The sequence below is a fragment of the Neofelis nebulosa genome, chromosome 3 (assembly GCF_028018385.1).
Source record: "Neofelis nebulosa isolate mNeoNeb1 chromosome 3, mNeoNeb1.pri, whole genome shotgun sequence".
NCBI classification, from domain to species: domain Eukaryota; kingdom Metazoa; phylum Chordata; class Mammalia; order Carnivora; family Felidae; genus Neofelis; species Neofelis nebulosa.
Window position 1 is genome coordinate 108,161,662 of NC_080784.1, and position 26,602 is coordinate 108,188,263.

Below are 26,602 nucleotides of genomic sequence, written 5' to 3' on the forward strand. Positions count from 1 at the left end.
ACCTGCCAGGAAGTGACCTTTACTCACTTGGTGAGGCTGCTGGGAACTCTGTAAGCAAGGTATCAGGCCAACATTTCTAAGGGACTTTATGGCTCCATGTTTCATAAAGCCAACCTTAGTTCCTTAAAGCTGTCTGGCCATATCTGAGTCTATGAATGTCACTCTCAAATATGACATTCCAGTCAAAACCTTGGTAAAATAACCAGTATTTCCAATGGTGACCTGTTACAAGATGAACAGATTCTTATTGAACTTATGCAAACAATTGTAGTTGCCATTAAAGAAAGAATACTCACTGAGAGTTTTTGAATTTCAGGGGAGTTATGTAGAGAGAAAAGATAAATGCTTTAGTTTACAAATAAATACTTTATGCCATTTCTGTATATGATAGATATCTTAAGAGAAAGTGTCCTTAATCTAGAAGAGCAAACATTAGAGAACCAACAATATTTTCAACAAGAATCACAAAACTATAATATTCCTCTGTTCATTTAATCCCATGTTCCTAATTCTTGTTCAATTCGAATAAAGCTTTTTAGTTCTGGAAATTCTTACCCATTTTAGTATTAATCTTAAAGATGTTGAATACCTGTATTTGTCCCCAAAGTCCTCTTTATAAATTTCTTTGAAGAAGAAACACATTTTGTGAAAGAATAAGAGCAATTATAAATGACAAAATCTCAGAAATAGACATTGTTAAAGATCTGATGAGAGTTCATTATGATGCAGTTGACAAAGAAATTCGGTTATTTCTGCAACACATAACACTTCGAGTAATCAGAATATTAAGTGATGACCTTATACCAAAACATTCAAACTTTAGGAATTGCATATATATTTGGGCAGTTACAGCATTTACTTATGCAGTACAACCTAAGGTTTACCGTTGTACAACAGTGGTTTTCCAAGTAACTTAGCATCCCAGATAAAAGGGCCTAATTGGTCAAAAAGACTTCATTTACCATTTAAATCCTGGGAAGTTTGTTAAAACCTTAGGAAGTTATAAGTGCATCCTAAATAGGATTACAGATTACTACAAATATTAAAACTTTATTTATTCAACCAAGGTGGCAATAAAAGATCCTAAAGATGAATGTATAGCATTATATAGTTGTTACCAAAACCTAGCTCCTTTAACATTGAGACGTTTAAAAAATTTTTTTTTAATGTTTATTTATTTTTTTTGAGAGAGAGACAGAGTATGAGCAGGGGAGAGGCAGAGAGAGAGGGGGAGACACAGAATCCAAAGCAGGCTCCAGGCTCCGAGCTGTCAGCACAGAGTCCAACACGGGGCTGAAACTCACAAGCCATGAGATCATGACCTGAGCCGAAGTCAGACGATTAACTGACTGAGCCACCCAGGGGCCCCTAACATTGAGAAGTTTTAACTAAGTAATCAAAGACCTGATAAAGATGAAACCTAAAACTTTGGTTTTCCTGGAAGACAAACCTTTGTTTGCATTGTCTTGTCAAGAGCAGATCAATAGTCCAAGAAAACTTTGTCATTTGAGCAGAGAGAAAAGCAGAATTTCAACTTTATACCAGTGTACTTTTAAAATTCCATTCATCTCAACCTTAGTCCATCCTGAACACACATAATATCCCTTTTCAGAGATTTCCTTTCATGAACCTTTTACAACATTCCTTTGCCTTCAAACTTTGTCCCAAAGCCATTTCTCTCCAAATAACCAGTCTCATTTAGGACAAAATTACCTTCTACCCTCAACAAAAATGTATTTCCATTTCTTATATCTTTTTACATACCTTCTACTTTCCTACATACAGGGTTGCTTTCCTTATTTACATCTGTTTTAAGTACACTTAGCAGAATTTTAAATCTTAGGGAACCTTAGTCTCCAATTAAGGACTTAGTAACCAACTGAGAGGTGTTTACACCAGAATTTTTTAGATGGTAAATTCATGAACCAATTAAGTACAAAGCATGTTTTCCAATAGGTCCAAATAGCCTTAATTTCTCTGCAATAAGAAGTTAAAAACACAAACCTATGTTCAGTAATCAAAGCTTTAGCAATTCATTCTATTTGGAAAAGACCTAGATGTCCAGGGGGGTGCATTTTACTCCTTGACCTTGAGGATTGAAGGAGGAGCCAATGGTGCCTGAGGCACTGAGGAGGGTATAGGAACCAATTGTGTAGACCACACCCAAGTTGGTGCAGAAAGAGCAGGGGGAGGGGAAGACAGAAGAGGCAAGGTGCCAGTAGAAGGCAGAGAAGGACAACCTAATTCAAAACCTTAACTCAGACAGAGGAGCAGACACCATGGTTTTTTTCCACCAAAGTGGAAATATGGAGTCCACATCAGGCCAGAGAAGACCCGGGTATTTCCCCAAAACAAGTGGAGTTCAAAAATAGAACATATTAGGAGCGCCTGGGTGGCTCAGTCGTTTGAGCGTCCGACTTCAGCTCAGGTCACAATCTCGTGGTCTGTGAGTTCGAGCTCCGCGTCGGGCTCTCTGCTGACAGCTCAGAGCCTGGAGCCCACTTCAGATTCTGTGTCTCCCTCTCTCTCTGCCCCTCCCCCACTCATGCTCTGTCTCTCTCTGTCTCAGAAATAAATAAACATTAAAAAAAAAAATAGAACATATTTACAGAGGGAAAACAACTGCCTAAAATAACTTGTCTAGATCACTCAAACTTACAACTATATTGTGACCTTCCACTCTGAAACATTAAAGACTGAAAGTGAGTCCCATAGTTCTTTTACATTTAGGTTTGCCTAATCAGTGTATTATTCCTGTGCTGATCTTGTGGAAATAGGAGTCAGCAAACCTGGAGGGCCCTGTAAGATCCGGTCATGACCAGAGGGGTTCCCACTCTGACTCAAGACCCTTTCCTTGGAACCAGACAATTTCATCCATCAATGGAGACAGAGGTTCTCTCCATGTTTTGGCTTTTGTAAATAATGCTGCTATGAATGTGTGGGTGCAAAAAAATATTTTCAAGTTAGTGTTTTCCCTTTCTTTGGATATATTCCCAGAGGAGGAATTGTTGGATAATATGGTAATTCTTTGAAGTTTTTGAGGATCCTCCATGTTTTTTTCCATGGTGCCTGGTGCCATCAACAGTGCAAAAAGGTTCACTTTTCTCCATATACACACTAGCATTTGTTATCTTTTGTCTTCCAGATCATGGCTCTTCTAACAGGTGTGAAGTGATATCTCTTTGCAGATTTAATTTGAATTTCCCTGATGACTAGTGATGGTGAGCATCTTTTTAAGGTACATATTGTCCTTTAATGTCTAATCTGGCCCTTTGCCTATTTTTTAGTTAGGTTATTTGTCTTTTGGCAATTGAATTGTTTGAGTTCTTTATATATTTTGGAAATGAACCTTGATCAGATAAATTTTTGCAAATATCTTTTTTCCCATTTCACTGGTACTTTTTCAGTGTGTTGATGCTTTACTTTACTGTGCAGATAGTTTTTAGTTTGATATAGTTCCAATTACTTACTTTTTTTTTTTGTTGCCTGTGGTTTTGGTGTCCTATGAAAAAAATTATCACTAAGACCCATGGCAAAGACTTTCTATTCCTTTATTTTTTTTCCAGGTGTTTCATGGTTTCAGGTCTTACATTTAAGTATTTAACTGCAGCTAATTATTGTTAGTGGTGTAAGAAATGGGTCCAGTTTCATTCTTTTACAAGTGAGAATCCAATTCTGTGGCACTATTTATTGAAAGCACCTTTTTCTCCATTGAGTAGTGTTGGCTCCCTTGTCAAATATTAGTGGACTGTATGTGTGGGTTACTTTCTGAGTTCTCAATTCTGTTGCTCTTTTGTCAGATTTTATGCAGTGCCATATTGTTTTGATGACTAAAACTTTATAATATATCTGAATCAGGCAGATCTGCACCAAACACATTCCATGGCCAGAGTGCTCCTCTGACTGTGTAGATGAACAAAACTGCTGGTTGGGATTACTACTTTGAGCACTGTAGGTATGAACTTGATCTTCTAAGATATGTGTGCTGGTTGTCGCAAGCCCCTCCCCTCTTCTCCATCACAGTCACATTCCTAGTGGTTGGGTTCTTCAAATTCCCCTGTAATTCTCATAGTATAAGATCAGAGTAAGGACTTCAGCAAAGCAACTCCCAATGCTGGGTGAGGGCTTGTTGTTCCTGTGGGCTCTGTTTTCCCACTGGAGAAATGGAAGACTCAGGGGAAACTTTTTAGTGTGGTGCTGCTCTGGCCAGTGGGAGGGATGATGTAGTTAATTCATAGCCACTGCTTTTATTCTTCTAATGCAGTTGGCCTTGTCCTTGTCTCTATGGTTCAGGGAGGTGCTTCAGCCGCACCTCCATGTTCTAGAATTCTCTCAATGATGTCTTTTTTTTTTTTTTTTTTTTTTTTTTTAAATCAGTTTCTCTTGTGAGGGAGGGTGAACTTAGGAACAATCTATGTCAATCTGTGTTACCATCTTGGTGATGTTAACAGACTAATGACTTTTATTCTATGATTCCTCTACCCTGTGCTCCTCCACTACCTGCTTCCCTCTCTTTCTGATCAGCCTTATTTCCCTCTTTGTCAGGCAGAAAGCCCAAAGTTCAATTGCTTATTTATATTAAACCTTTTCAGAAAAGGAAACATTTTTAGAGTTAATTTTAAATTGTGATCATATGAGTTAAAAGTCATTGTTTTAGACTTTCCTAAACCTAGGCAAATAGACAAACATATTCAGAGGAACTTAGAATAATTTTATAAGAAAAGACAACCTCTAGCTCTGCATCAGTTATTTCCTATGTTAGTAGAAAATTCAGATACTAATTAGGGAAGGTTAAAACAATGCAGGAAGATCCCCAGAGGTGGCTTAAGAAAGAGAAAATTTCACAGAAAACCAGAGAGAATTAGAAAAACTATAGATGTGGGGGTGCCTGGGTGGCTCAGTCGGTTAAATGTCCGACTTTGGCTCAGGTCATGATCTCGTGGTCTGGTCTGTGGGTTCGATCTTATGTCAGGCTCTGTGCTGACAGCTCAGAGCCTGGAGCCTGATTCGGATTTTGTGTCTCTCTCCATCTCTGCCCTACCCTGCTCATGCTCTGTCTCTCTCTCTCAAAAATGGATAAACGTTAAAATTTTTTTTTAAAAAGAAATAGACACTTAAATATAGAGAACAACCTGGTGGTTGGTTGACCGGAGGTAGGTGGGGGGGGATGGGTTAAATGGGTGATGAGGATTAAGGAAAGCATATGTGATGAGCCCTGAGTATTGCATGTAAGTGATGAATTGGCTAAATTCTACTACTGAAACTAATATTACACTATATGTGAGTTAACTGAATTTAAATAAAAACTTGAAAGAAAAAAAAAACTATAGATGGGTGACAAGATCTTTTAGAGACTATTTCCAAAGCCTTATCTTTTTATTATTATTTTCTAATGTGTATTTATTGTTGACAGAGAGAGGGAGACAGAGCATGAGTGGGGGAGGGGTAGAGAGAAGGAGACACAGAATCTGAAGCAGGCTACAGGCTCTGAGTTGTCAGCACAGAGCCTGGCATGGGGCTTGAACTCATGAACTATAAGATCATGACCTGAGATGAAGTCAGAGGCTTAACTGACTGAGCCACCCAGGTGCCCCAAAAGCCTTTTCTTCAAAAATAGATTTTCCCAGTCCAGAAAGGGCAGGAATGGTGGGAATGAATCCTTTGACATTATCAGGAATAGGTTCTTAATGCTTGATATAGTACACAGCTATAGATCCTAATGAAAGTGTGAGTTCAGTGCTCTCCTCACTTGTATACATGACCTTATCCACAAATGGGAACTTCAAAAATAAGAAATAAAGTGGAAAGGTGCTCCATTGTAAGCTCACCAACTCACTGGTATGCATATGCAAAATGTCTTGGAACAAAATAAGACGTATAATAAACTGATGATCTCACAGTTTAAGACCTTAGTCTGGATGGGACGTCTGGGTGGCTCAGTCGTTTAAGTGTCCGACTTTGGCTCAGGTCATGATCTCACAGTTTGTGAGTTTGAACCCCATGTTGGGCTCTGTGCCGACAGCTCAGAGCCTGGAGCTTGCTTCGGATTCTGGGTTTCCCTCTCTCTCTACACCTCCCCTGGCTCACAATCTGTCTCTCTCTCTCTCTCTCATTCAAAAAATAAACATTAAGAAAAAAAAAAAAAGACTTTAGTCTGGAGATACCTAACAAGGATTCTTATAGATAATTTAAGCAGAACAAATACTATAGAAATAATTGAGGTATGCTAGCTAAGAAACTGAAGAAAAACTAAAAAAGATATTCAAAGAAAATGCTCTAAGAAATGAGGACCCAATTTTTGATTTTACATTTATATTCACAAGGAAAAAATAAATAGCAAACATATTTTTCTAACACAAATGTATCAATCCTGTCAAATCCTACAACCTTTCACTTTTATCATGCTATATAGATAGGGAATTTTTGACAATTATGGAAATAGCCACTATCTCTTAGTCAATAAACTTTATCTTGGGATCTAAACAAACAACAAGAAATATTCTCTTCTCCTTCACTAACTTTTCTACTAGTTGAAGGGCTAGTAGAGAAAGAACTCATTATAGTGTTATCAGTTCTTAAAATTCTCGTATGCTCTCAGTCAAAAAATCCAGTGAAAAATATAGAGACATGTTCAGAAGCTCAGAGGCATGATGTGGGAGATTTCTGAGACTGCTCTTATTGTCAAACTACTATAAGCTCTTCCTGCCAATAAAGATTTCAAGGAAAACAAAGTATTAATTAAGTTATAACTCTGGTTAATTTCAAAATCAGTCTTTTCCCAATGAATTTTTTATGTCAACATAAAGCTGTTATGAATTTGCAGTGCAAGTCCAGTTTAAACAAACAAAAATACTATGAACTTATGTAATAGATGTTTTTCAACTTCTTGTTTGGATGAGTTCTTTCTGAACTATCCTGAGTCAACATCTCAAATTTAAAAATTTTAAATTTTATTAAATTTACTTTAAAAAATTAATATGAGGGGCGCCTGGGTGGCTCAGTTGGTTAAGGATCTGACTTCAGCTCAGGCCATGATCTTGCGTTTCGTGGGTTTGAGTCCCACATCAGGCTTTGTGCTGACGGCTCAGAGCCTGGAGCCTGCTTCAGATTCTGTGTCTCCCTCTCTCTCTACCCCTACCCCACTCATGCTCTGTCTCTCTCTCTCTCTCCAAAATGAATAAACATTTAAAAAATATTTAAAAATGTTTATATGATTTGACAGACCCAATTAGTTTCAACCTTCTTATAGCTTAATTGTGCATTTTTTTGGTGTGTAATTTAATGGTTCCTGAAAAACCATACTTGGATTTCTCACAAATGTCATATTGTCATAAATATTTTTGAAAGAGAGCTGAAATTCACAAGTCATAATCATATAAGCAGTGAAGTAATAAAAAAATGTTGACATAGCTTCTGCATTTGTCAATAAAGATATAGTAGTGCTCAAACCTTGATCATAGTGGACATCACTGGTAGGAAACCTAAACAACAGCCTTAATGTTCTATTCTCAGGTAAGAGAAAGCCCTGAAATGGCATTGCAAAAGCATTGTCGCCAACAGTAACAAAGGCAGAAGGCAGATTTAAATTTTTTTTTAAGTTTCTTTGTTTTTGAAAGAAAGAGAGCGAGAGCAAGAGCACAAGTGGGGGAGGGGCAGAGAGAGAGGGAGACAGAGAATCTTAAGCAGACTGCCTTGTCAGCATGGAGACCTATGTGGGCTTGAACTTACAAAACCAGTGAGATCATGACCTGAGCCAAAAGCAAGAGTCAGACGCTTAAATGACTGAGCTACCCAGGTGCCCCACAAAAGGAAGATCTTTAAAATCCTGAATGCTTAGCCAGTCTCCAAAAATAGAGTAGATTTGGAGCATAATAGCATTGAGTTATTAACTCACCATTAACATTATCGCCATCATCCTCATCATCTTTCTCTGGATTCAGATTTGAGTCAGATCCAGGTTTGATTCATGGCCATTCCAGCTATCACTTTTGTAACCTTGGGGTGAGGTACAAACTTTACTCCATGCCAAATTCTGTGCTAAGCTCTCAACCTACGTCCTTTCATTTGGTCAACTCACAACTTCCACTTTACAGATGGAAAAACAGAGGCACAAAAGCGAATATGATTTTCATGTTCTAAATAACTGAATTTTCAATTTAAAAATAAAGGGGAAATTCAGGGTATTGTGTGTACCTAGTAATATGTTAACAGTTCTTTAAGGCTGTATATTAAACAATATTCACCTGTTAGACATTCCTTAGAAAACAAGCTTTGGTAACATAAAGGAAACCGCAAATAGCCATAAATACCAAAAGACACACTTTGGGATACTATATAAAGCAATGATATAAGGACATAATGATATAGGCAATTGGTAATTATCATAACTGGCACTTATTGATGTACCATGTTGATTTTGTGATAGCAAGTGTGTGTGTGTGTGTGTGTGTGAGTGAAGAGAGGGATATACAAAGAGGAGAAAGAGAAGTAAACATATTGCTTTAAACCATGGAAAACTAATAAATAAACATAACTGTAAACAGCATTCTGAAGACAGGTGCTGAACATGATTTAGTTATTTTGCTCCTGGCTTGAAAATGAACCTCAGCATTGGATTCACAGAAGCTGTTGGATTCTCTTGGGGTTTAGCACTGCAGGAAAATGCTTTACAACTTAATTGCATGCTCAGAAAGCCAATTGGCTGGTTTGCAAATTTATGCAACATTTATGCCTGGTGAGTTGCATAAGTGCAGGTATGGAAGGGAGGAAAGAAAGTTTCATTTGCTCAGATACAACTCATGGTTAATAAATTGTAACAAGCATTTGTAAAGGAAACAGAGGCTGAACAAGGCCAGAGGCAAAGTGGCATTATGTTTTTGCATTTTAAATGTACATAATTAGCAGAGTCCATCCTCCTGGGACAGAAAACCATGAGATCATGTCAGCCTTTGCCTGAATGCCAATATAAGCAACAAATTAATACAAGTGTAAGATATCCATTCTTTACATGTCAAAAATCAAGTGATGACATAAAAGCATTCTCAGAGAAAAGACAAAATAAAAATGTATTTTTAAGGCTTTATTTTTTGAAAGAAGTTTTAGGTTCACAACAGACTTGAGAGGAAGGTACACAGACCGGCCATACAAACCCTTCCCCAACAAATGCACAGCCTCCCCCATTAATGACATACCCTACCACATTTGATACATCTGTTAGAACTGATGAACCTATATTGACAAGTCATAATCATCCAATGTCTATAGCTTACTATAGTTCTCTCTTGGTGTTGCACATTCTATGCATTTGGACACATGTATAATGTAACTTATGTCCACCACTATCATATTGTACAGAGTAGTTTTACTACCCTAAAAATACTCTATGTATCACCTACTCAACGTCCTCACAACTCCTGGAAGTCACTGATCTTTTTAACTGCCATAGATTTGCCTTTTCCAGAATGTCCCATGGTTGAAATTTTACAATGCGCAAAATATTCAGCTTAGCTTCTATCACTGAACATGTACTGAAGGTTTCTCCATGTCTTTTTATGGGTCAATGGCTCCTTTCTTTTTAGTGCTGAATAATAGCACTAATCCATTGCTTGGATGTATCACAGTTTATTTATCCATTCACTTACTGAAGGACATCTTTGTTGCTTCCAAGTTTTGACAATTGTGAATAAAGCTGATATAAACATCTGTGTGCAGGTTATTGTGTGGACGTATATTTTCAACTCCTTTGGGAGTTATCAAGGAATGCATTTGCTGGATCATATGATAAGAGTGTGTTTAGTTTTGTAAGAAACTGCCAAATTCTTGTATTCCCACCAGCAAAGAATAGTAAAATTTGTAGAGTTTCTATTGCTTCCACACTCTCCCCAATATCTGGTGTTGTCAGTCTTTCAGGATTTGGTCATTCTAATAGGTTTATAGTGAGTGATAAATTATTGTCTTAATTTGTACTTCCCTGATAACCTAGGATGTAGATCATTATTTCATATGCTTATTTGCCATCTATAATCTCTGGTGAGGTGTCTGTTAAGGTTTTGACCCATGTTCTAATTCAGGTGTGTTTTGTTTTTGTTTTTGTTTTTTTATATTTCTTCATATATTTTGGTTAATGATCCTTTATCAGAGGTGTCTCTTGCAAATATTTTCTCCCAATCTTTTCCTGGCCTGTCATTCCCTGGTTATTGACTTTTGCAGAATAAAAGTTTAAATTTTAATGAAGTCAAGCTTATCAATTATTTTATGAGTCATGCCTTTGATGTTGTATCTAAAATGTTATACCTAGATCTTCTCCTGTGTTTTATTTTAGGAATTTTATAGTTTTGTGTTTTAGGCCTATGATCAAATCCGTAGTGAGTTAATTTTTGTGAAGGTTATGAAGGTTCATTTTCTTGACATTTGGATGTCTGACGGTTCCAGTACCAATTATTGAAGAGCCTATTTTTGCTCCATTATATCGCCTTTGCTCTTTTGTCAATGATCAGTTGGCTGTATTTATGGGTGCCTATTTGGTTTATTTATTTATTTATTTATTTATTTATTTATCTATTTAACGTTTATTTATTTTTGAGACAGAGAGAGACAGAGCATGAATGGGAGAGGGTCAGAGAGAGAGGGAGACATAGAATCTGAAATAGGCTCCAGGCTCTGAGCTGTCAGCACAGAGCCCCAGGCGGGGCTCCAACCCACAGACCACGAGCTCATGACCTGAGCCGAAGTCGGACGCCCAACCGACTGAGCCACCCAGGCGCCATGGGCGCCTATTAGTGAGCTCTCTGCTCTGTTCCATGGATCTGTCTCTCTTATTTTTCTTTGATTTTGTGTAGTTAGAAAATAATATACCTTTGTATAGATTTTTTTGGATTTTATGCTGTTTGGTTTTCTGATTTTCCTAGACCTGTGGTTTGATGTCTCATGTTAAATTGGGAAAATTCTCCACCATTGTTTCAAATATTTCTTAAATTCCTTTTTCTCTTTTTCCTTCTGGTATTCTCATTATGTGTATGATGTACCATTATGTGTAGTTGTCCTACATGGTCCCATAAAACTTAGAAATCTGAAGATTTTCCCCCTCAATCTTTGTTCTCTTTGCTTTTCAGTATTGAAGATCTATACTAATACATCCTCTAGCTCAGAGATTCTTTCTTTTCTCAGCCATGTCCAGTGTACCATTAAACCCATCAAAATCATTCTTCATTATTATTGCAGTGTTTTTTTCTACTATTCCTTTTTTTATTCTTTCTTAAGATTTCTATCTCTCTGTTTACATCTCCCTTTTATTCTTATGTCAGCCACTTTTTCCATTACATCCGTTTAATCATGGAGCCTATTAATCGTAGTTTTTCTAAATTCCTGGTCTGACAGTTACTACATCACTGTCACATTTGGTTCTGATTCTTGCTGTGAGTCTTCAAATTGTGTGTGTATGTGTGTGTTTCCTTTGGTATACCTTGTAATCATTTCTTGATGACAGGATGTGATTTGGTGGGGTAAAAGGAACTGCTGTGAATTGGCGTTTAGTAACATAATGGTGAGGTATGGGAGGAAGGGAAGTGTTCTATAGTCTTGGGATTTCTTCAGTCGTTTAGTAAGCCTGAACCTCTGTTCTGTGAACTTCAGAAGTGTTTCTTGAAGTGTTTTTTATTCTTTTTCCTTATGTGGGACAGGATGGCTAGAGTGGACTGAAGCTAAATATTTCCCTTCCTAGGTTAGTTAGGCTTTGATAATACCCTAGCATGTTAGGCTCTGGTTAACTAGTGTTTACTGAGGGCAAGGCCTTGTTAAGAACAGAGTGCTCTGGTATATTTCAAAATGGTGTATTTCAAAATTTCAAAATATTTCAAAATATTTCCCCCTCTTTCTGATGGAAGCCAAAGGGTATTTTTTCTAATATTTACTGTGGGAGTCTGGTTGAGTTCCTGGGGGTAAATCTTATAATACCATGGGGTCTCCTTATGACTAGGTGCCCCTGGACTTCTAGCTCTCAGAAGTGTCAGCACAAGCTTTAAGCAATTAATCACTTAGAGTTCAGATTTACGATCATGACACTGGTTCCAGGGTGACTTCCTCTCCTGAGTCTCTGTTCCTATAAGTTGTGACTCCCTCTGTTCATTTGTCTGTCTCCCCAGTCATGGGGGCAGTCTTCTCCCCTACCATATGGATCCTGTAAGAGTTGATTTTTTTTTCACTTTATTAGGAGGTTGTTAGGTTGTTAGGAGGAAGAGGCAACTTTCAAGCTTCTTGCATGTAGAACTGGAAAATGGAACTATCCTGATAAATTTTCTTTTTAATATTCAGAAAGATGATGAGGCAATGTGGAGGTCATGTGTACCTTCACAAGTTTTTGTCTCAGAATGCAGGGCCCCATGGTGTATTGATAATTTGATAAAGTACTCATAGTTTCCTTTACCTACCATATAGATTTTCTTATCCTATACAGATAAAAAAATAAGAAAAAAAATAAAACCACTTTTGTATGACCCTTCAATATTATATTTTTTAGGTAAGAAGAACCTTTATAGATTTAGGCCTTGCAAAGGGTCAAAACAACAACAATTTGCAATTTGACTCTTTACAGTATTTCATCTTTATTTTTAAAACACCATGGGAAAAATTTAGCTGCTATAAAATCTATAAAAATGTTTACTCATGATAAATTAAGTCATTAGATTTTTTCTTTTTCCCCTCAAGGTACATGGGCAAAACAAGTAGTGATTTCTCTTTTGCATTCTTTGGCTCTTTTAATACATGACCAATTAAAGTCTCTTTACTTCTAATTTTATTAGAATGATCTAACAAGAAAATGGATTTTACATAGTATGACGTGACTTAGATTTATTTGTAGATACCATGGGCCTTTTTCTTTTTAGTATTCGTACCCTTATTATTATTGCTTTGAAAATTCAAAAAGGTTCAATTTTAAGTCCTAGTTTTGGATTTTTTTTTCTTTTTACAATCTTTTCTCCAGCTTATCTTTTAAATTGGTGGAAGATAAAACATATTTGATAATTTTTATGACAACTAATTTATTATGTTATTATGCTACCCTCTGTATTTTAAATTTGGATAATTTATTTCAAGCAATACCATTGCACTATGCAAATGAACTTAAAGTTCATGGGGAAAGATTGAGAGGATAAGTGAAAGGGAAAAAACAAATACCAGCTGTTCTGTTACATATATTGCCAGGATCCCAAAACTTGATAATGACTTTATAAGGTCACAGAGAATTGTACAGGATTAGGAAATATCAGAAAAGCTAATGATATTAAAAGGAGAACAAGAAAAGACTTCATTCCAATGTTATCTTGTTTTCTAAAATAAAATAATTTTTTAAAGACGATAAGTTTTAGGTTTATAACACAATTGAAAAGAAGATCTAGGGATATCCCCTATACCTCCTTTTGCCACCCATGAATATAGCCTCTCATATTATCATCTAGATGATTATATGTCAATTCAGGTTCATACTTTGTAAAATAATAATAATAATAATAATAATAATAATAATAATATACCATTTGATGAGTAATGCTGGTAATGTGAGAGATTATTCATGTGTGGAGAAAGAAGGTATATGGGAAATCTCCATACCTTTAACAACAAAAATTTGTTTTTCATGGTTCTGAAGGCTAGAAATCCACCATCAAAGTGGCATCCATGTTGGTGTTTGGTGAGTCCTCTCTTCCTGGCCTGAAGACAGCTGCTTTCTTACTTTTTATTTTCACCTGGACTTTACTCTGTGTGAACACACACACACACACACACACACACACACACACAGAGAGAGAGAGAGAGAGAGAGAGAGAGAGAGAGCGCTATCCCTTAGTTCCTTATCTCTTCTAAGGGCACCAGCTCTGCTCTATGACCTCATTCAACTTTAATTACCTCTCTAAAATTCCTGTTTCCAAATACAATCAAATATGAATTTTGGGAGGACACAATTCAGTTCATAACATACATCTTATGGCAGACTAGTACATGCTCATATGCAAGCCTCTTGTCCAAAATATAACATAAGGCCCATTTAATTCCTTGTACTCAGATGAAGATCCCCCATGCCATGGCATCAGCTTTCCCTACATAACCTTGTGGTGCCATCAGAGGCACTTACAATTTCATGTCCAGGTCAATTGCCACTGTGCAATTGGGACTGTCTTTTACATGGGGTCTGGTATGTGAGGTGAAGTCTGAGATTAGAGTATTAAAAAAACAAAAGCAAACAAACCTATTTCCATATGTTTTTTTTTTCCTTTTGTGAGATAAAAAGTTTGTTTCAAGTCTATATGAACTATTACCAGGGAGTCTGCCAGATATTCCTCTAAGTTCATGCAAAGTTGCCATCATGATTATATTAGAGCTTCCTTACTTTTACTTATTTTTAAATGAATGCCATCTCTGAAGATCAGATGAAATTGATAGTAAACAGACCAAACCTTTCTTCCTATAATTAATCCATGGTCCCTATAGAAAGTATTGAATTATATGAGTACTATTTGTTCTTCAAAACTATTGATTATTTTCCCGCTTGTCTCAGAAATCCCAGGAATTTTGTTCATTTCAACAAATACTTGCTGAATATCTACAGTGTTGGTGCTTTCTTCTGGGCACTTAATTTTCCTTGTACTTAGGATTCTTTTATTATAGGTGGAAGGGAAAGCAACCATAACTGGCTTTCATATATAGGGACACTTGAGCAATAAAATGTGGCCCAAGACCAGGAAAAAATTGAACAAAGTCACAAAATTCTGCCTCACATCTGCTTCTCAAGAAAACATCTTTTTTTTTTTTTTTGGTCCAATTATTCTCCAAAACTCCAGGGTTAATATATCACAGCTTAAACCTCCAGATATATACACTAACTCAATTCAGTTCGTGATTTCCCATTGTATCCTGTCTTCATCACTTCTGTCAGAGTACATCTGGACTAGTGATCTCTAAACAAGTACTGGGTCTGGTAACAGAGCTCTGATTGCCCCAAGAGAGACTATCCTCCTGAGGAGGACAAGAACACTGGACTGAAAGAGTAAGGCTATTTTATATATTAGAAATGGAGTGGAGAGAATGGTCACAGAAAAGCATGACTGAGGCTGATCAAACAACATATCCTCCGTACAGCCCAGCCTGAGGTTATAGCTAGCAGCTCATATGTTATAAGCTCTATGGTAGAGATGGTCATGGATCTGTCTTCTCAGCATTATTTTCTGGATCCTGACATCAACCAGAGCTAAGATGTAATATATTATTTAAAATTGTCATTATCTACCACCCTAGGTTCCATCTCATCCTGCTATTGACTAGGCTTTGCTATTACTTAATCTATTAACACTATGAACTTTACCATTGTCTTGATTTTCTTGCAAAAGCTTTTAAGAAATATTCTGCCTTTACCAGAAGGCTGTCGTTTTCCAGAGAGAACAAGCCACCTAGATAGCTTCTGAGCCACGACCTGAAAGTTATATATGCACTGAATTCCAGCAATGATCATTAGTTGCAGGGGCGAAATGGTATTACAGTTAAATTCCCAATACTCTGCCACCCCAGATTTATAGATGAAGAGCCATAAGAGCTTATACCTAAGCTCCTTGAGAGAAATGCCTTATGAAACAGTTTTGTATCCCCAATCCTGGCATATATATATATATATATATGCCAGACTATATATATATAGTCTGTTGAAGGAACATGTTATTTTTCAAAACAAATTGTATCAAAATATAACTCCAAAATTAGTTGTTAGAATGATTGTTAATCTTAAAAGGCTTTTGAGGAAATGGTGTTGTTTCTCAGCAGTACAATATGTATATTTCAGTCAATTTTTTATTTTTTATGTATTTCTGAATCAGACATTTAAGTTTCTATAGTTTAAGTATTTTGAAGTGAAGCATTTCTAAGTAAAAAACTTAACATTTTGGAGGAATGCTTACCAAAATAACGTAAAAATATATCTTCTGAATTTTTCACTTCAGTGTTTCCCTTATATTCACATTTCCTTCAAAAACTGAAGATATGTCCCCAATAGAATTTCTTTAAGATATTTTTATCAGATAAAAATAAGATGAGGTTTTCACAGTGGACAGACTAAATCTTTAAAAAATGGAACACTAAATGCTTAAAAGAAGATATTAACAGCATATTATGTGGTTTTCCCCCAAAACTTTTAATTTGTTTTTGTGGTAAGAGTTAAATTTTGTCATTAATTATTCATTTATCAATTACAGTTTGAAATTGTAGCCTTGAGAATTCAGGAGACATACTAGACATTTACAAGAAACATCTACTGTAAACTTCACATCTGGACCATCAAGTGTTGATTATAAGGTAGACCATATGCTAATGGGAAAAGGAGAATAAAGCCTTTAAGACTGTGTGTCAAGAGAACACCTGTCAGCATGGTATGACAAATGTTAATTATTCATCAACAATTCAAAGAAATATTACTGCTTAAGTTTTACAAAAAGGATGCAGCTTTTTTTTTTTTTTTCAACGTTTTTTATTTATTTTTGGGACAGAGAGAGACAGAGCATGAACGGGGGAGGGGCAGAGAGAGAGGGAGACACAGAATCGGAAGCAGGCTCCAGGCTCTGAGCCATCAGCCCAGAGCCCGACGCGGGGCTCGAACTCACGGACCGCGAGATCGTGACCTGGCTGAAGTCGGACGCTTAACCGACTGCGCCACCCAGGCGCCCCAAAAGGATGCAGCTTTGACATTTAAACATGAAATAAGAGCATTAGGAATATTGTGAAATTCAGAAATGTCCATACGATGAGTCCCATTTCAGCTTTGAATCAGTTAAATTTTATTTCCAGCAGCAATAAATAGTTGCTCATGACTCAGGTCAACTAAAACAGTTACACTGAAAAAAATAATGATTAGCTAAAGGGGTCATTCAAAAATTAACTCCTGGAGGACTTGGGTGGCTCAGTCGGTTAAGCATCCGACTTCAGCTCAGGTTATGATCCCACAGTTTGTGCGTTTGAGTCCCACATTGGGCTCTGTGCTGACATCTGGGAGCCTAGAGCCTACTTCAGATTCTGTGTCTCCTTCTCTCTAGCCCTCCTGCGCTCGTGCTCTGTCTCTGTCTCTCAAAAATAAATAAACATTAAAAAAAAGCACAAGAAAACAAAAATTAACTCCCCAGGAATGTTGATTATTATAAACTGTTTACTCTTATTTTGTTTAAGTTTAATTGAAAAACTACAATTTTAAGAAATATTTGATAATATAAATCCAAATTAAATATAAATATCACATAAACAAATACAAAAACATTCAACCCCAAACTCTGGTCTTGTAGTTCCTGAGTTTCAACTCTCCAGTGATGTTTTTCTCTAACCTACCCTGGTCTGCAACGACTATTGTGATTCCCAAAACTTGATCAGTAGCAATAACCACATCACCTTTACAATATTGATTTTGAAGCTTCGTGTTCTGTTCCTACCACTTTCTATCTTTCCAGCTCACTTATTTAGGCATTATTCATCTCAAAGTCTATAAACCTATAAGATTTTTAATCCAACTTTCACCTTGCTCTTTATCACCCTTTCCCATTTTACCTAATTTAGATTCCACAATGGCTGGAATCTATCTGCTTGACATTCTTTCCACCTTCTTGCCTTTCTGGGAAAAGCAAACAACCCAATTAGTCCTCACTCTCCATATTGTTGTAGTTATTGTGGTTTTCAGCCACACAATGAAGGTGACTGGAGAAAAGTTTAGAATTTTGCTAACTGCAACTTATTCTCAGTTTAGGATATTGCATCTTAGATTGTCCCTAAGCATTGTCTCCTGCATTTCCCTGCTCACTGCCCTGCTGACACAAAGCTATAACACACTTTCACACCCTGTCAAATCTTCAAAACCCTTTCCCCACCTCCCATTCTAAGCAGATGCCTCGCTCCTTATTTCACAAGAAAAGAAAAGTAATCAGGATAAAACTACCCAGTTGGCTTGTTACAAAAACTTTTAACCTATCTGCATCTATATATAGATTCTTTGCCTTCTCTCTGTTACACCGGAGTAAATGTCTCTGTTCCATATTATCCTTCACCAACACTTTTTATTTCAGTTGTCAAAGTGCCCAGTCATCTCTATAGCAAATAACCATCTTAACCAACATCTCCACAGCACAAGCCCAGTGGATTATTTCTTTGAAATGATTTCCTCTAAGAGGATTCCATCCTGTTCTACTTTTACTAATCTACTGAAGTTCACCCCACTTATATCTTCTTTTTTACATTCAATGTGTGCTTTTTAGAATGATTGGAACTCAGTCGCCATCTTCATCTATGACTTAACTTCATTCCATAGTTTTACTTAACCAGTCCTTCAATACCAACAGTATTTTATTGACATAAGTTTATACATAAGATTCATAACCGATTGCCTAAATCTCCAATTGGACATATAACAAATTATTAAAAACATGTTTAAGAACATCACAGTTCAGTCCAATCTGAAAATATGAACTGAATTCAAAATCCTTGTTCATGCAGAGAAACCAACATGAGAATGTAGCCTTAGCTAGTAAAAGAGAGAGACTATGTTGGATTTTGGGGGAAAGGACTGAGTTTCAGCTAGATTTAAATGAAATTGAATGTTTTTGTTTGTTTTGGAACACAGTATAGGGAAGCTAATTACTGACTGAGTAGATTTCTCAGAAGAATCTCTGGGTAAGGACTTTGCTGATTCTGAGGCAGCAATAAGCCTGTGTGCCTGTAGACATAATCCTTCTTAATAGAATAATGAAATATTTAGCTTCCTAACTTATTGCCACCATGGTCTTTTAAGAGAGAGAGCAGGATTTAAGATTCTCCAGTTTTATACTTTTAAAGCTAAGCTTTTGAAATCGACCACACTTCAAATTCATCCCTTTTCAGTAATTAATCCTGACTCATCTTGTTATATTCGTTCTGACAAGTTTAGGATCATGCATTAACCCTTTTTCTTCAATACACACACACACACACACACACACACACACACACACACACACACACACAAATGGTACCCATTTTAAATGGTTCAACTTACAATTTTTTGACTTTGTAATGAAGCAAAAAGGATGTATTCAGTAGAAACTGTACTTTGCTATTTGATATTTTCCCAGGCTAGCAATATGTGGTAGGAAACTCTGTCCCTCTGTACAGCTCTCCCTTCTTCTGTACCTCAAAATGTGGACTTAATTGCGCAGATGTAATTAGTTAAGATAAAGTCATAGTGGACTATGGTGGGCCCCTAATCTACTATGAATGACGCCTTGATAAAAAGGGAGAAATTTGGACACATGCACACACAAAGATAGAATTCCATATGCAGATGAAGGCAGATATAGGGATGGTCCAGAAGCCTAGGGACACTGAAGACCATTAGTCAACCCCTAGAAGGTAGGAGAGAGATCTAGAACAGATTATCCCTCACAGCTCTGAGACAAAAGCAATCATTGATCATTGACTTCTGGTTCCAAATTGCAAGAATATATTTCTGTTGTTTAAGCCATCCAGTTTATGATACTTTGTTATAGCATCCCTAGCAAAGTAATAGAGCAGAGATTGGTAAAAATAAGATTGCCAAGCAAATTAGGTCTCCTGATGAGGCAGGTGGTGGCGATATGAAAGTTCAGTATAAATTGTCCATGGCAGTAGTCTCTATCTTCCCAAAAGGACTCTTGCCTCCATGAGAATATGAGAATGTGCATAGAAAGATTCTGGAGATTAGATTTATTTCTTTCTTTGTTGACCCTACACTTTAAAATTACATCACAATTTGTCTAATATTAAATAATATGGTAGTAGAGATATGCTTGTTTTATTTCTGGTTTTGAAAGAAGTGTTTCTAAGTTTTTGCCATTGCACACTTCTTTGTTTTTAAGTTTGTTTATTTATTTTGTGTGTGAGAGACAGTGTGCATGGGAGAGGCAGAGAGAGAAGGGAAAACAGAGAATCCCAAGCACATTCCGCACTGTCAGCACAGAACCCCATGTGGAGCTCAGATTTAAGAACCATGAGATGATATGTCCTGAGCCAAAATCAAGAATCAGATGCTTAACTGACTGAGCCACCCAGGTGCCCCTGCATGCAACTTTTGATTAAACTTAAATAATATCCATTAAGCCCACAAAGTGTTAGGTAAATATGAGGAATGCACTGTCAGCTTACCTCTATACAGAGTTAGTTGAAAATGAGTTCTTAACTATAAGTTTGGAAAATGTATAACAGAAAAGAAAGGTGATATCTAAGTCAAAATAACAGGGGGCAAAACCAAGAGCCTTTGTAAAACTGGATTAAATTCTCAGTACCAGAAGTCAGAATACAGCTCTACTAAAGGAAAATTCTCTGTTCCCAGGCTTGCGGAACTGGCAACATGAGCCTGGCTGCATTTCAGAACTGCCATCAACTAATGATCCTATGAGCTTCTCTTTCTTTTCTCTTTAAAATGAGATTGTGATAAATATTCATGATAATCAGTTAATCATTGTATATAGGGCGGGTGGAAGGTAGACAGTTAACTTAGTCTTACTTGATACGTCTCCAGATCAAGAGGAATAGTTCCTAGGAGACTTATACATACCTGTATCTGATTTAGATGATTAGATCCTGATACCATGATTAAATGATACTTTGGGGGCATTGGAAGAAAGTAGGTATGCTTTGAATGTGGGATATATGTAAGTTATGGTAGGCAAACAATGGTGGTAGGTTTTCTCCAAAGTTGGCTACCTGCAGTTTTTCCTATTACCATCCTTCTGTGGATCATATTGTCTTAGTGAGTCAATAGAGTACATTGTATAGCACACCAGCTGTTAAATATTTTAGAGTCCCATAATTCAGTAAAAATATGCATATATGTTATACTTCAGATAGGCAAGCTATATTAAAGCATGGATTGAGCCATTTTCCCTTTCCTTATCCAAAAGAAAATGTATTTCAGTTAGAATCAAAAATATTGTATCACTTAAACAACCCTAGACAAAACTATAAAACTTGATTTATTAGGAATGTGATCTTTGTTTTCATCGTCTAATTCACAGTATCTATTCTATCTTCCTCATTGTATGCATTTATTTTATCAATTAACATTCCATTCCTGACTGAGAAAGTTACTAACGTCTGAGAACTGCCAGATCAGCCCCATTTACTTTCCATAAAAATACACTTTTTAAAAATAGCCTTAGACTTTAGAATTTGAAAATAAAAATTAGCGAGTTTACTTATACCCTAAATGCAGTTTCCCCATTATTAACATCTTATAAGATACATTTGTTATAATTAATAAACTAGTGTTGATCACTATTTTCAACTAAAGTCCATATATCACTCAAATTTCTGTTCCAAGATACCACATTACATTTAAGTTCTCATGTCTCCTTAGGGTCCTCTTGAGTGTAACGCTTTCCTAGATTTTCCTTGTTCCTATAGACCTTGACCATTTTGAGTATTGGCTAGGTATATCATAGGATGCCCTCTGTTAGAATTAGTATGATGTTTTTCCCATAATTAGATGGTAAGAGCTTTGAGGAGGAAGATCATGGGGATAAAGCATCTTATGATATTATACAATATCAAGGGGGCTAATACTACCAACATGACTTATTTTTTTAAATTTCTTTTTAATGTTTATTTTTGAGAGAGACAAGAGTGTGTGTGTGTGTGGGGGGGGGAGGTTGGGGAGGGCAGAGAGAGAGGGAGACACAGAATCTGAAGCAGGCTCCAGGCTCTGAGCTGTCAGCACAGAGCAGGAGGCCAGGCTTGAACCCTTGGAATCATGAGATCTTGACCTGAGCCATAGTCAGATGCTTAACCGGCTGAGCCACTCAGATGCCCCTACCAACATGACTTATTAAAGTTCATGTTGACCTATATTACCTGGGTGGAATGCTTATCAGGCATCTTTCTTATAGAGTTACTTGTCTTTTCCTTTTTCCATACTGCATTGTTTGGTGGAAAGACACTAAGTGTAGCTAACTTTTAGGGAGTTAGTAGGAGTTCTGCTTCCACTTATTGAGTGTAGAATATTCCATTATTTGAAATTTTTTAGCATAGATTTATATTTTCTCCACTTACATAATGGCTTATCTATATAAGTAAACACTGATGAGTCCTTCTGGGAGGATTAAAGCCTATCCATTCTATGGAGTTCCATCAAAATGAATGGTTCTTGGGATTACTCTGGATAACATGTCATGTATCTGATGAAATCTGTGCAAAGGAAAAGGATAGGGGAAAAATAAATATAAGCAAAATGGTTTAAGCAATATATTCCAAACACATTATAGATAAAATCCCAAAGCTTAATTACACTTTCATATCTCACACTTTTCAGTTTATTTGAAGTCTCCAGAAATTCTTAGTGTGTACCTACCAGAATTTCTTTCCCAACATGTTGATATACCAAAAAATTGAACATTAGAATTAAGTTCTCCTAGCTGGTTGCTTTTCAAGCCATGCTCTTTTACATTTCAGACCTTCAAAATAGATTTTTGCTTGCCTTATGTAAACCTAAACAAAGATGAAATTGACATATAACATACCACATTAATAAAAATGGTTTTGTGGCTTTTTTAAAGGAAATTTAAACCTGTGATTAACATGATCCTATCTTATGGAAAACTGAGAGCTATAAAAAGCATATGTCTAGCAAAGACTTTAAAGAAGTTTATATAAGTTTACATATGGTGAACATGTGTCTTCAGTGAACATCTGCTGAAACCTGAGAAGTGAGCAGATTTGAGAGGGAAATATGGAGGTAAAGACCAAGAGGGATGAGGGAAGTAGGAAAGCACCCTACATAGATGTAGTTATTTCAAACCACTACTTGTGCTCCAAGCCATGTATCACAACACATTCTACACATGCTTATTTTTTCAGGGATTTAATTGAAGAAGAAACAATATAAAGGGAAGAATGAAAATGAAAATATGTAACGTATTAATGATAGTCAACCTAGAGAAGCACAGTATTCCATGATAGAAAATTAGAAAATATTACCCAAAGATATTTAGGAAAATATTACCTAAGGACATTTAACTTACTAAATGTGAAACATAGGCAAAATTTATTATCAATAATAATAATCCATTTAAAATGGATTGCATTTCTCTTTAGAATATTTAAAGTAGCACATAAAATGTTTGAAATATAGTATATGCTTTACATAGAACATAGGTTTTATATTGATAGTACAGATTTGTATTTTATAGATGTACATATGTATATATATACATATGTATAGTACAATATATTATAGTACGATGTATTATAAACAAATAGATAGTATTGCTTTTTTCTTGCCATAGGAACTGTTGCTTAGATAAATATTGAAGCTGATACATCTATTCTTACTGTCTGGTATTTTCAGAGATTAATTGTCCCATGTTAATTGCTGAGACATATGCTAAGAATATAAACACTGAATAAGATTTTATATTGAATACAAAATGAGGACTGCATTTAGAAAATAAAACATTGAATGTGTTTTTAAAATTGGCATTGTATAATGCTACTTTTTTTTTTCCTCTGAGGAAGTCATTAGTCATGCTGTTTCCTTCTAGTAAAGTTACATTAACATTGACCCTTCTGTTGTAGGCACATGTTCTGCAGATGCAGAGGAAGATTTAGGATGTGTACTAGTTAAGCAGCCCAGAAATTACTCTCTCACAGATGAATGAGCACCAATGCACATATCATTGTGACCAGCCTCATATTTCCGTAGTAATAATTTGCCAAGGAGACAACCCAGCATTCTGTTGTCTCTGTATCTAGAAAAAAAAAAAAAAGTATTAGTTTTTCTTAATAGGATTCATTCATTCTTTTTGCCATGACTGAAATCTTTTTAAAATCTGTAAACATCTACTCAAAAGTAGGTTATTACAATTATAAACATATCGGTTCATGGGGGAAAGTAGGATTCCATTTCAACCCAAATAAAAACAAGGCATATTTTGATTCAAATTTGTTGAACTTAGATTTAGCTTATTTCTAGCGTATGTGTGTGTGTATTTATGTATGTGTAAGTGTAACACAACACACATATACATCCATTTATTAATGTGCTATTTTTTATTCACTATTCTCATTATCAGGATATATAGAAGAATCATATAAGTAATCTCATTGAAGGATATTTTCATTTTATAAGAGAGATACTACTACAGCTGCAACTAGAAAATGTGTATACGCAGAAATCAGGAAATTTACATTTGTAGGCATGACAGTAAAACGTTTCCGGATAGTAGAGTGACTGAGTAGAAATTGGAGAGAAAACTACTGAAGCACAATATATTACTAGAAGAAAAATGATAAATAACATAAGAAAGATGAATGGATGGAAAGTTTGAGGAAATCCCTGTGAGCCAAAGAATAGGGAAGAATGGAAGAATGGCATACCTTACCATGTAGTATATGTTGAGAAATCATATATATATATACATATATATATATGTATATATGTATATGTATATAGTTATGTAGTTTAATAATTCATCCAAAAATTATATATGGAGAAATTTGTACCAACAGTATACCTAATCTAACAAGATTAGTGTGTAGTTATGTAATAGAGTATTTACAGCAAGATCAGTAGAACCATATTTAACAAATAAATTACTGTAAAGATAGTAAAGATTGTAATCATGAGAGTTTACATAAATTATTTTATATTAATTTATATTTATTTGCATATAATTTAGACATCATGCCTCACTTTTAAGTTTTTTTTAAATGGATTTGACCGTTTTGCATTTATAACAACACACTTTTGAATTACAGGTTATTACTATGCTTATTTGAAAGTCAATAAGCTGAGGTATTAACTGAACTTGAACTGAGGTATTAACTGACCTAGTAGCATGTTAACAAATTGCCAAAATCTTTGTTTCAGAATTTGGCTTAGAGCTATGTTTGAGCTTAGAGAAGCGTCTGGAAAGAATATGTTTCCCATCTTTGCAGTTTATCTGTATTGTTTTTCTTTATTGTAAATTAATGGCAACACTTGGAAATAATTTTCCAGTTTTTCTTTTAGAGTTATATTTAGGATTTTCAGTGTGTGTGTGTGTGTGTGTGTGTGTGTGTGTGTGTGTGTCCTTTTCCAAGTTCTATGATTGAAGATGCCTTTTGAGATCATATTTAATGTAATAACTTTGCGTATATGGTTGATTTTGTAAAGTATATTAAAACATTTGTGCATCCATTAGAAATGAATTTTCTTTCATGCTTTTCATAATCCTGGTTATGTAGTTATGAAGTGCATGCATATTAAATAACAGTAGATCATATTTGTGAGGTCCTCCTTGTGTGCTATATTCAAAGTGTTTTGAATGTATTATTTTATTCTCAAAGCCATCTGTGAAGGTAGGAATTATCATATCCTTCATTTATAGATGAAGAAAGAGAGACATAGGGGATAAACTGCCAAATATCACCTATTTAGGTGGAGATAAGGTTTGACCTCAGATGGCCGCAGAATTCAAAGCCCTTGAAGTATTACACCACACATAAGCCAAATCCAGTTAGAAAAAAGGCCTTTGTTCATAATATATAACTGTACATAGATTTCCGTAATTATAGCAAAAGTCACATATGATGAAAACCCCTATTCTTGAATACATCAAACACTGTTAGTCTGCATGTGATATCTACATGTTTCCTGATTATTTAATATATCAATTTTCTTCCAGGTGTTATGTTTTTTAACTGTAACTAACACTGAATATTCAAGTAATACTGAGGACACTGGGTAAAATATTTTTTAAAATATTTTTCAGGGGGCCAAAAAAAGGGAAAAGTGTCATTTCCCATTCTCATTTCATTGGGGGGCTTATCTGGTGGGTTTATTTTACAAATCCTTATTAATGTGGACCACAGTTTTACTAATTATAATAACTTCATTTTTAGAATAAATTTTGCTAAATACATCATAAGATCTATGTTCCATTACTTTACTTATGTTATCTTCAATGTCTCACCATTTAGTATTCTTTTACTTAAGTACTATAAAAATTTTACTTTGTTTATTCTTAAGATTGTCTATTATTAATTGCAATATAGTTCACATACAGTGTTATATTAGTTTTAAGTGTACAATAGTGATTGAACAGTTCCATACGCACCTAGCGCTCATCACAAGTGCCCTCCTAATCCCCATCACCTATTTTGCCCAACCCCCTACACACCTCCATTCTGATAACCTCAGTTTGTTCTCCATAGTTAAGAGTCCATTTCTTGCTTTCTCTGTGTCTTTTTTTTCTTTACTGTTCTTATTTTGTTTCATATATTTCACATATGAATGAAATAATATATTTTTCTTTATCTGATTGACATTTCACTTAGTATTATATACCCTGTAGCTCCATCCATGTGCTTGAAAATGGCGAGATCTCATTCTTTGTTGTGGTTGAATAATATGCTAGTGTGTGTGTGTGTGTGTGTGTGTGTGTGTGTGTGTGTGTGTGTACACATGCCATATCTTCTTTATCCATTCATCTGTTGAACTCTTGGGCTGCTTCCATAATCAGGCTATTGCAAATAATGCTGCTATAAACATCAGGGTTCATGTATTCTTTTGAAGTAGTGTTTTTGTATTTTGGGAGTAAAT

General features: G+C 35.6%; 1 long non-coding RNA gene across 2 annotated transcripts in view; it reads left to right on the forward strand.

The window, feature by feature from the left end:
* Nucleotides 1-26,602, forward strand: part of LOC131507161 (uncharacterized) — a 122,671-nt gene that overhangs the window by 15,746 nt on the left and 80,323 nt on the right. For both annotated transcript variants that reach the window (XR_009259370.1, XR_009259371.1), the window contains exon 2: nucleotides 3,146-3,238. This is a non-coding gene — a long non-coding RNA (uncharacterized LOC131507161). The remainder of the gene's footprint in view (nucleotides 1-3,145; nucleotides 3,239-26,602) is intronic.